The 9,720-nt window shown below is 35.3% G+C and overlaps 1 pseudogene; it reads right to left on the bottom strand.

Moving 5' to 3' along the window:
• Positions 1 to 413: 413 nt before the first annotated feature.
• Positions 414 to 6,833, bottom strand: LOC113278339 (annotated as a pseudogene).
• Between the last annotated feature and the right edge of the window lie 2,887 nt (positions 6,834 to 9,720).

Here is a 9,720-nt window from a genome sequence, read left to right as displayed (position 1 = left end):
CCTCCAAGTTTTATTGCGAGTGCAATACTGGAGGATATGAACACTTCTGTTTTAGCTATTTCATATCAATAAAACTACCCCTGTTTTGCATAAAAAAAAAGAGTTAGAGTGAGAGATACTGTTACTTAAAAAGAAAAAGGGAATGAGTTGTTGTTGTTGTTTTTCTGTTTTGGATGGTATAAATTTTAGCTTAAGGTTTTGTCCCACATAGGGCAGATACGTAGTTTTGACTCGTTTATAATCTTGCAGTTTGGAGGGTCTGACGTAAGTCACATGTAATGTGATGTAGTTAGTATAGGAGCTTTGGAGGTGTTGGTTCTCTAGCTTGCTGATTATTTTTTTTTGGCGTTGTTTGTTTAAAAATCCTAGGATGCCTAGCCATTAAAATGAAAAGCCGAAAAAAGATAGAGGAGATCTCTAACCTTAAAGTTAAAACAGCAAGTACAGAAGAAAGGAAAAAAAAAATACTAACAGAGAAAATTACACCAATTACAAAAAAGAAAACGAGATTTAAGGGGGCTTCAAGTGAAGTGACGATCCCACGCTAGGATTTCCATGAATCTATTTGAGAGAAGAATTACAGATAAACTGAAGTGAAATGGCAAGGAAAATTTATGGCGAAGGCATGGGAGGTTTCCACTTATGAAACTGCACGAAGTTTCTGTTTATGATAGACCCATAGTGGAACCAAAATGTTTCTGCGGATTGGTGAAACTGTCTCACTTTTCATTGAAGTTCCCACAAGATCCCAACAAATGCTGAACATGGTTCTGTTTCTGGAGCATAAGCATATAGGCATCTAACCTGTCTACCACGGGCAATCATGGCATCTATCTCTTTATCTGCGAAAACCCAACCAAATAACAGTTCAAAGGTGAATCTATAATTAAGCCGATAAGTAGAAGGGTAGAACTGAAAACTCACCTGGAATTGATTCTAGGTAGTCTAGGAGTTGCGGACCAATATGTGTAGATGGCCACTTGATTGATATCTGGCTGTAATCAACAACATCCTGAAAAGGCAGTTCTACCTGGTCTGATAAGATCACAGGGACACATTCCTGATAGAATACACAGAGCTAATTTAGCAAACACATCAAGTTAAATATATGGAGGGAGAGGGGGAGGGAGAGAGAGAGAGACCACAAAGAAAGATTCGTAAAACCGAAGAGCCATGATGATTCCCCACGTGGGGCTAGGCAGAACTTCGCATTCCTCAAGTGCTCAAAGTACTCTTTACGACCGAGTTTCTCAGGGCCCCTAAACTTCAACTCTGGAGATTCCAACTGTTTATAAATTCAGCATACATAGTTTGCAAGGGAAGTTACAGTAACAGAAAACCCCAAACAAAGTACAGTATCTCTCATCCATTAATATATAAGTATGCACAATTAGTAAGTTAATACTTCTCAATAGAGAAAAGGCTTAATACTGTTTTACACCATATTGATAAGATTTCGTACTTCTTAAAATTTTCATGGGTGGAACCCTGCCATCCCTCAGAAGCTCTGTTTCTACATCACTATCTTAGACATTAAACGTATACCGCCAGAAGATTAAGTTCAGGCTAGGGGTTGAAGGACTTACTCCACATCTCAGACGGTCGGTTTACACCTTTTGTTAAACATGCAAACCTAAAAGCAAAATGATTTGTGTGATCTACTGAGTACCGGATTTAAGTAACTTTTACACTTTATCTTGTTTGTTAACAGGCATGAAACATAGTTACTTGTTCAAGAGAGCTGATTAAACTGTATCTACAGATCATAGGGTGAGGGGTAGCTGAATGACTGCCTAAACATTTTTTAATCTTTTTCCCATAGCTGAGACCTAACAATTAAATCATTAATCATCACTTAAATTATTCAATAATTTTACGACGTTATCCATATCACAACTTCACAAGGTAATTGAACCATGGGAAAGCAAAGAATTTAGAATGCCTAGAAATATGATCTCTATTTCTAATATAACTACCAATTCAGAACTCCTCAACATGAAGATACATCACCTAGACTTGGGGTGTCATTGTGAGGCTATTAAGTAACTCGAAGTTGGCCCTAAGCGAAGTGCATTCAGAACACTCCAACTTAAATTTAATATTTGGTAAGTTTACAAGTCAAAATCTTGATGACTTAAATGATCTCATTACAGATATCAATGTTCGCCAAAAACAGCAAATTTTTTCGATATGTAAAAAAGTTCACCATAAGCAGAAACATTGACAGAATCATGAAATCATAGATGCAGACATACCTTATCTGGGAAATTCTTTGCAAGCTCGACCAGTTTAACACGGCCAACTTTTCCTTGAACTCGACCTAGGAAGTTCGCCAAAAATTTCCTCTTTGATAAGGGCAGAGGTTCGATTAAGCTAGCTCCATATCTTCTCATACTATCATCAACATTTCCAGGGATAATAATATCTTTCCATGTATTAAAAGCACTGGTGTCTCTCTTATCCGTGCGATCCCCCTGTATCAGAACATAAAAGCTATTGATAATTATAAATAACCATGTTGCATGAACCCATAAAAATAAACATATTCTACATGCTAATAATTGAACACTTCTCCGAGGTGCAAAGCTAAAATAGTTAGGAATCTAATGGAAAATAACTGTGATATATAACCTAGTGGAAGTTAAAATAATATTTACAATTCTACATGCTGATACCGAAGGCTTCTTTCAGGTCCATAACTAAAGAATACTAATAAGGCTGGGGAAATCTAATGACTGCGAAAAGATGAAACCTGACTGTGCTTAATTTGACCGTTTATATGCTGGAATCTCACTTGTAAAAACAGTAACTGTTTGTTTTGAAGTGCTGAAAACATAATTGGATATAAAGTTATTAAGAAGAATGTTACGGCTGTAAAAAAATTGAAATATATAGACAGCAATGAAACTAGGATAGAAAAAGAAAATTATAATCAACTTAGTTACATTGTTTAACCTTCTTTTTTCACTAAGCTAGTAAAGACAATGTAATAAAGTAAAGAAAAAACTGAGACACTCAAAAGAAGCTTATTTTCTATGAACAACTATTTCTGGACTATTCTTCCACCTTAGTTAATGCTCACCGGTAAATATTAACCCTTTATGATTCTAAAAGCATAAAGAAGAACGTACTAGTAAATACGCAAAATTACCTCGGGAGTAAGAATGATGGATCGATTTAAGAATTTCGGCCAAGAACGGAAAATGTGAGCTCCAGCACCAGTGTATTATTCAAAAGAAGAAAGCATGCATCAATGCACCAAAAAAAAAAAACTGAACATGGCACGGGAAAACAAACCACCAACAAATATGCACCCGGCATTTTTTAAAATTTACATGATTAATGACCGAGACCTCAGAGATAAATCATCTTTAGTTAATTCCTCGGCTCTTGCTTTGGTTAGTTTTTCCTAAAATGAAAGAATTGATTCATTATTCATAAATAAGTGTGATATTCCTGGCCGGATTTTTAGTTTCACTGGTCCACATTGTCATACTACAACATCCTCATTTTACTTCTTAAAAAACCAAGAAAAGAGAAAAAGAATTTGAAATCAATAAGCTACCTGGGGAAAACAAATATGTGGTCGCGCCCACCTGATAATCGAAAATATGGCATTTGACTTAAAACCTGAATAAGAAAGAGAACCTCGAGTCAAAAGCAGCAGGGATTCTTGAACCGAGCTCAGGATTATAAAACTCCTGCAGTATGAAAGAAATGTGAAATCCAAACTCATCTTTCAAGATTTTTTTAACAGAAGTTCCTAATCTAAACTAAATTTAACATCTCAACAGAGTGGTTCAGACTTCAAAGACATAATGTTACCTTCACATATGTTGAGTTTATTTCCTTATCAGTCAGACCACCCATCATCCGAACACATTTGACATAAGTCGGAACGAAGAACAAATCTGCTTCCTCTTTCTTCAATGTACGAAACCTCGACTTAAGAAGCATTTGATGGATTTTAACCTATAAGATATTAAAGTGAAACAAATCAAACATTTCCAAGCAAACCCTATTGAACAGCAAAAGATTACTTTGCAACATATGCATATGGCCTCATAGCACGGGTAATTATCAATTCAGAGTGTGCTAGCCCTCATTCCTCCTTTCTTTTATAATCCCAAAAACTGTGGTAGCAAGACTCTCAAGATTACGAGGACTTTCTGGTGGGGTCAAGAGATCAGAATTTGCGAGAAATAAAAAATGAAACACTAATTATTTTTTAGATTACCTGAGTTCCCCATTGGCCTTTCAAGCAAGAATCAACTGTAATTTGACAATCTCTGCCATACATCAACTCTTTAAGACCATCAATTTCATTTTCTTCATAAACATAGATCTTTAAAGAAAGTTGATTTCCAAAACCTCTATTAGGCCAACCATTGTTAATGAAATAAAGATCATGTGATGATGATTTGTTGATGGCAGAGGAGGAATAATTGTTAGCGCAATATTGATTGAAGATTCTTGTAAGAAAAAATGTAGTTGTAATTAGAATTAAGGCAAGGATTTGATTTGTTCTTGTACATACTGAATGATTATTTGATGAAAAGTTGTTTCTAGTTTTATTTAAACTTGACATCATTGGTTTTGTTTTAGAACTGTGAGAAAGAGGTTAGCAGTGAAATATGAGTGATTGAACGAGAATTTCGAACTAACAGATGGATTATGTAATCAGACTGTTCAAAGAAGAAGACAAAGCCAGTGAAATCAGAACATTAGATTTCTAATTTTTAAAATTTGTGTACTGAGGTAACTGGGAAGAACTTACAGATCTATTTCACTTCAGTTTATGGAAGCACAAAGATACTGAACTATACTCCTTACAATTAGTCTGCATCAAAACACCAGTAAGTTTCAGAATAACAGGATAAGACCGTTTGAAAGCTTATCAACGCTTAAAACAATCCAAAAGTACATCCACAAAAGTCAAATACCAATTGAGCTCAATAAAACTGATCACACAATTTATATCAGCAAAAGTAAAACACTAACTATATATCCAGACATCAAAGAACATAAATGTGTACCCAAGAATAAGCAAGAACATGAGACTAGCTCAAGTCATTCACAATCAGAACTTTACCCTGCTAAGAACTGATTTGGCTCTTATATCTTTAGTGATCAGTTGACTAGAGCTAGAATGATTCATGACTTCTAGATTAGAGAGAGGGGACGAATAAGAATCCATTGAAACCCAAACTGACCAAACAACATGGTACTATAGAGATTCATTATAGTATACTAGTGAAACCGCACGTGCGATGCGCCTGCCGATTTGAACCAACGACCGCACATACCTAACCTCATGCACAAAGAGTCCCTTGACACGGGACTGTTTGACATCAACACCCTCATATTTCCCATACCCATCAGTTCTCCGAGTGGAGCCATCTATTAACAATACTGCCCGAATAGAAACAAACAACGGGGTAATTCATGCATTAACATGGGAAACAAAGATTGGATGACAAATGTATAACTAAGAATACATGAAGATTCGAAACCTTATTATCTTCAATTGCTACAATTCTCATAAATAAATAAAAGAAGTTAACAACTGATGAATGGAAGTCAAACTAAGAGACTGCACACATATAAATGATGCATCGCAACAGATAGATTCAGTGAATAAATTTTTATACATTAAACACATAAGAAGAGCCAAGCAAATCGAAGCTAATTTAGCTAACCATACGATATACTAATTTGATATCAGCATTGAGAATAAGTCTCCAACATGAACCATGAAGCAATAAGATTAATCCGCAATTTTGTACAAAACTTAAGCTTTAAAATATAATCTATCTGCTACTCATTGAACTTGCAACTAAAGCAATCAACTATAGATTCAAATAGCTGGACCTACAGCCTGTATATTGGTGTTTTTTCAAATGTGATCCTACCCGCAGATAGTTAATGGACCCAACCATAAACTGGCAAGGCATGATATATTTCCACACAGAGAGCATTTTGTTTTGTAACTGCCGAGAGAGTTTAAAATTTTGTGTGTCAACAGAAGAATGATTCATAATTTTGAGAATTTCATAAAAAGTTATGTTAGAATTAGTTATGTCCGTAACATCAATGATTATGGTCCTGCATTAATCACCTCAACCTCGAAACCATTGTAATGGACATGATTTGATGAAGACACAAGATTAAATTATTTCATCACTGGTTTTTCAATAGCCATTAGAAATGTGATCACAGTCACCATGTTGCCGAACGCACAGATAATTTGTAATTTGAAGACCAGCAAGTTAAAGATATGTTGTAAGCGACGTCCTATATAAGATAGCTATAGATTTCCCCATAATGTTTTAAAGAGGTACTGCTCATCCCTCTGGAAGCAGCTACTGAGCCAGATTTAAATTTCTATCAAATGCATCATTTCTGAGTAATTTATACTTCAGATAGACACAATGAAAACACAAAATAGCGTCTAAGAAATCCTAGTGTATGCTCCTACTTAGAGTAAACCAAATTATTATGCAAGCATAGAAAAAGAAGTTGTTCATCGGGATTCAAGAAACTTACCCCCTAATCAGATGATAAATTAAAGGTCACCAGATCTCCCAAACCTGTGGAAATTAAATGGGAGAAAGTAAATTTAGAATTGAACCCAAATTTCTTCTTTTAAAATCAAATACAGAACATCAATTAAAAGATGAACAAATAAAACCCCAAATTATTCATCAATCGTTGCTTCGCATCAGACATTGAAACACGATTATGAATGGTGAGTTTCTGCTTGGGTGATTGATGTGGAACTTTCCTAAATAAAATAAATAAAAAATTGAGCGTGAAGCCATCTATCACACTCCCGAACCGCCGCAGCACGCGGCTACACCACAGCTCCTGCACATGTTGCTAGTGAAAAACGCTCCAAAGTTGCGGAATAAATACCCAATCCATTTCTGTAAACTAGACGATGTGGGACAAAATGTATAGGCAAAAATTGAAACAAGCTAAAACTAACTAAAAGCCTTGTTCCGTCCTAGAGGTTACAAGATCGAATCTGCCTGTAAACTCTCATTTCACAAACAAAAAAGAAAGTCGGAGAAAAACCCTTCCTTTCGTTCCTTTCATCTCTCACACACTCTCTCCTCTAATTCTTACAAGAATTACATGCTGAAATTCTTTCACTCTAATTCGACAAAAAAAAGGGGCTGAGAGTTGCTGAAATGGGATGGTGACCTCTGCTGCAATTGCCTTCTGGCGGACTGGTAATCTCTCTCTCTCTCTCTCATTCTTTAGCAATGTAATTGGAGTTTGTGGGATGACAAACTAGAAGCTGGATTGACTGAGATTAAACAATCAGTAATTCTAAAGCAAGTATAGATGTCTCATTCCTTATCCTATTTTCTCTGTTGTTACTTAGCATCTTGAATGATCCAAGTGAATAATGCTTAGCTCACAGTGTTATCAGTTGGTCATGCTTTGCTCGTTTTCTTATCAAAGGTCAGCTCTCAGGTGCAAAAGCTTCTTAGCCATGACTTCCACTGGTCATTGGAAGTTGATTTCTTGCAAGTATAAGAGGTGCATTTGTAACTAAACATATAGCTAGCGGGAACAAGTGAAAGATAGAAAGTCCCATCTTTCTAATCTATTTGTTTTTGCCAATTTCACTGTTAATTACAAAATGTTTATGGCATTTCGTCTTACATTTTGCCAATGTAGCCAAGCTGACAAGGTGATGTTTGTTTCTTCTACTTCATCCAATATTCCCACTCTTAAATCATGTGAACTTCTAGGAAGTAACACGAGATATTTTAGTTGCATTAATATAAAATTAAAGCAAGTTTCGCAGTCTTCCTTGCTGGTTTAGCTAGGGTTTGCTGCTTGCAACATGACACTCACAGATGCGTTGCTCTGAATCTTGTAAATATCAGAATATTGATTTTTGTATGCAATTAGCTTTTTTATTGCACCTATTTGTTCATTTAATACTGTTATACGGCGACATCTTATTTTTTGCTGTTTATTGATCATTATATTATTTTTTTGTTGCATTTCTTGTGCACCAGATGCATCTTCATAACCATATGCTATATCATAAAGTTGCATTTCATCTCTGCACATTGTAAGCTTTGTCTGGTAACAGCCACTAAATTGAATTTTGCAGGTGCTTGTGGCCATGATGCAGAAATGGTGTACTACAACTTAGGTCAGACGTATTTGTGAATTCAAAGCGAAGCGTACTAGGAAACATGTATATTCTGTCACCTGTAAAAATATAGATATGCCAAATTTATTAGAAACTTCTTGTTATGTTTGATTGTAATGCCTTTTGATCTTGGTTCTGTTAGAAACCAGAAATCTTTGGTTGTCTAGAACTTTTGTATCTTCTCGTCTCTCCCTGACTCGCTATTCTAGTTCGTTTGATAACTCGTAACTAGCTTTTACGAAGCAATACCCCGTTATTCTCAGCTAAAAGACCAGAAATGTATATATGCTAGGACGAGTATCTAAATTGGACTACCGTTACTGTGTAATCCAAAAATATAAAGAATTCACAATGTTTTTGAATCCAAAAGGAATTTTGCAAACTTTTTCCAACTATGTCAAAACAGGTATGTGGGTCGGTGTCGACACACCAGAAAGCCAAGTGTAAATTACTCTCTTTTAGGGATTCAAAATTCATCATGCTTCATTTCTTTGGTTCTTCGACATCATCTATAATTCTTCGTACTTCAGGTTTTTCTATGTTTCTGCATGTGTTTGTTCAGCATCTTTGTTGTTGAACATCCGTAGCGATAATAATTTATGAGAATACTCAATCAGAAGGTTTTAATAGAATAAAAAATCACTCTACTCAGTAGTTATTATACAAAAACATAGTATTGTTACCTTCCTCAAATTCAATTACACCACAACTTTGAAGCAATACTAATGTTGTAGTTAAAATTCAATTTAACTTAGTCAATACTTACTTCTTTTGCATAAGATAAAGCATATATTGTAGTTAATAATCCACCCCTTACATAAGAACGCGCAATTGGGGATATGAAAACTAATTGGGGGATATAGCAACATGACAAAATAGGGATCCAAATATCAAATCTGAGTCACCCATTATGTAATTATTTTTTTAATTCCTAATCTAGCCCTTACTAATCAGGTTTAGTAGTTAATAATAATTAGTAAAATCTTAAGTATTTGGGGATAGATTAGTGTGTATTTTTATTTGAATTTGTGTGAGGGAGGTGAGAGTAGAGGGAGGTTACAAGATCGAATCTCCTTATAAACTCTCATTCACAAACAAAAAAGGAAGTAGAAGAAAAACCCTTTCTATTCATTCCTTTCCTCTCGCACACACTCTCTTCTCTCCTCCATAGTGAAGTTCTTTCACCCTAATTTAGAAAAAGCAAAAATAGGTTGAGAGTAGTTGAAATGGGATGGTGATCTCTCTCTCTCTCACTCTTTAGCAATGTAATTGGATTTTGTGGTATGACAAACTAGAAGCTGGATTGAGATTAAAATTGGATTTTCTTAGATTGATTAGTTGAGAGGTATTGATGCATCTCTTACTCCGAACCCAGTTAGCACGACCAATTAGCTTTTCAATCCCATCTTATCTTATGTGCTAGCCGGTTAACGTTAGTGTTTGCGAGACAAAATCAGGTTCAATCTAAAATGTGCAAAATGCTCCTCCCTATATGGTTACTCTTTCTACTACACCCTAAAATCACTATTTCTTAAACCCTAGAT

This window comes from Papaver somniferum, chromosome 5 (genome assembly GCF_003573695.1).
Source record: "Papaver somniferum cultivar HN1 chromosome 5, ASM357369v1, whole genome shotgun sequence".
In the NCBI taxonomy this organism is placed as follows: Eukaryota; Viridiplantae; Streptophyta; class Magnoliopsida; order Ranunculales; family Papaveraceae; genus Papaver; species Papaver somniferum.
Note: the sequence above shows the minus strand (reverse complement) of the source record. Positions and strands in the feature narration are given on the sequence as shown.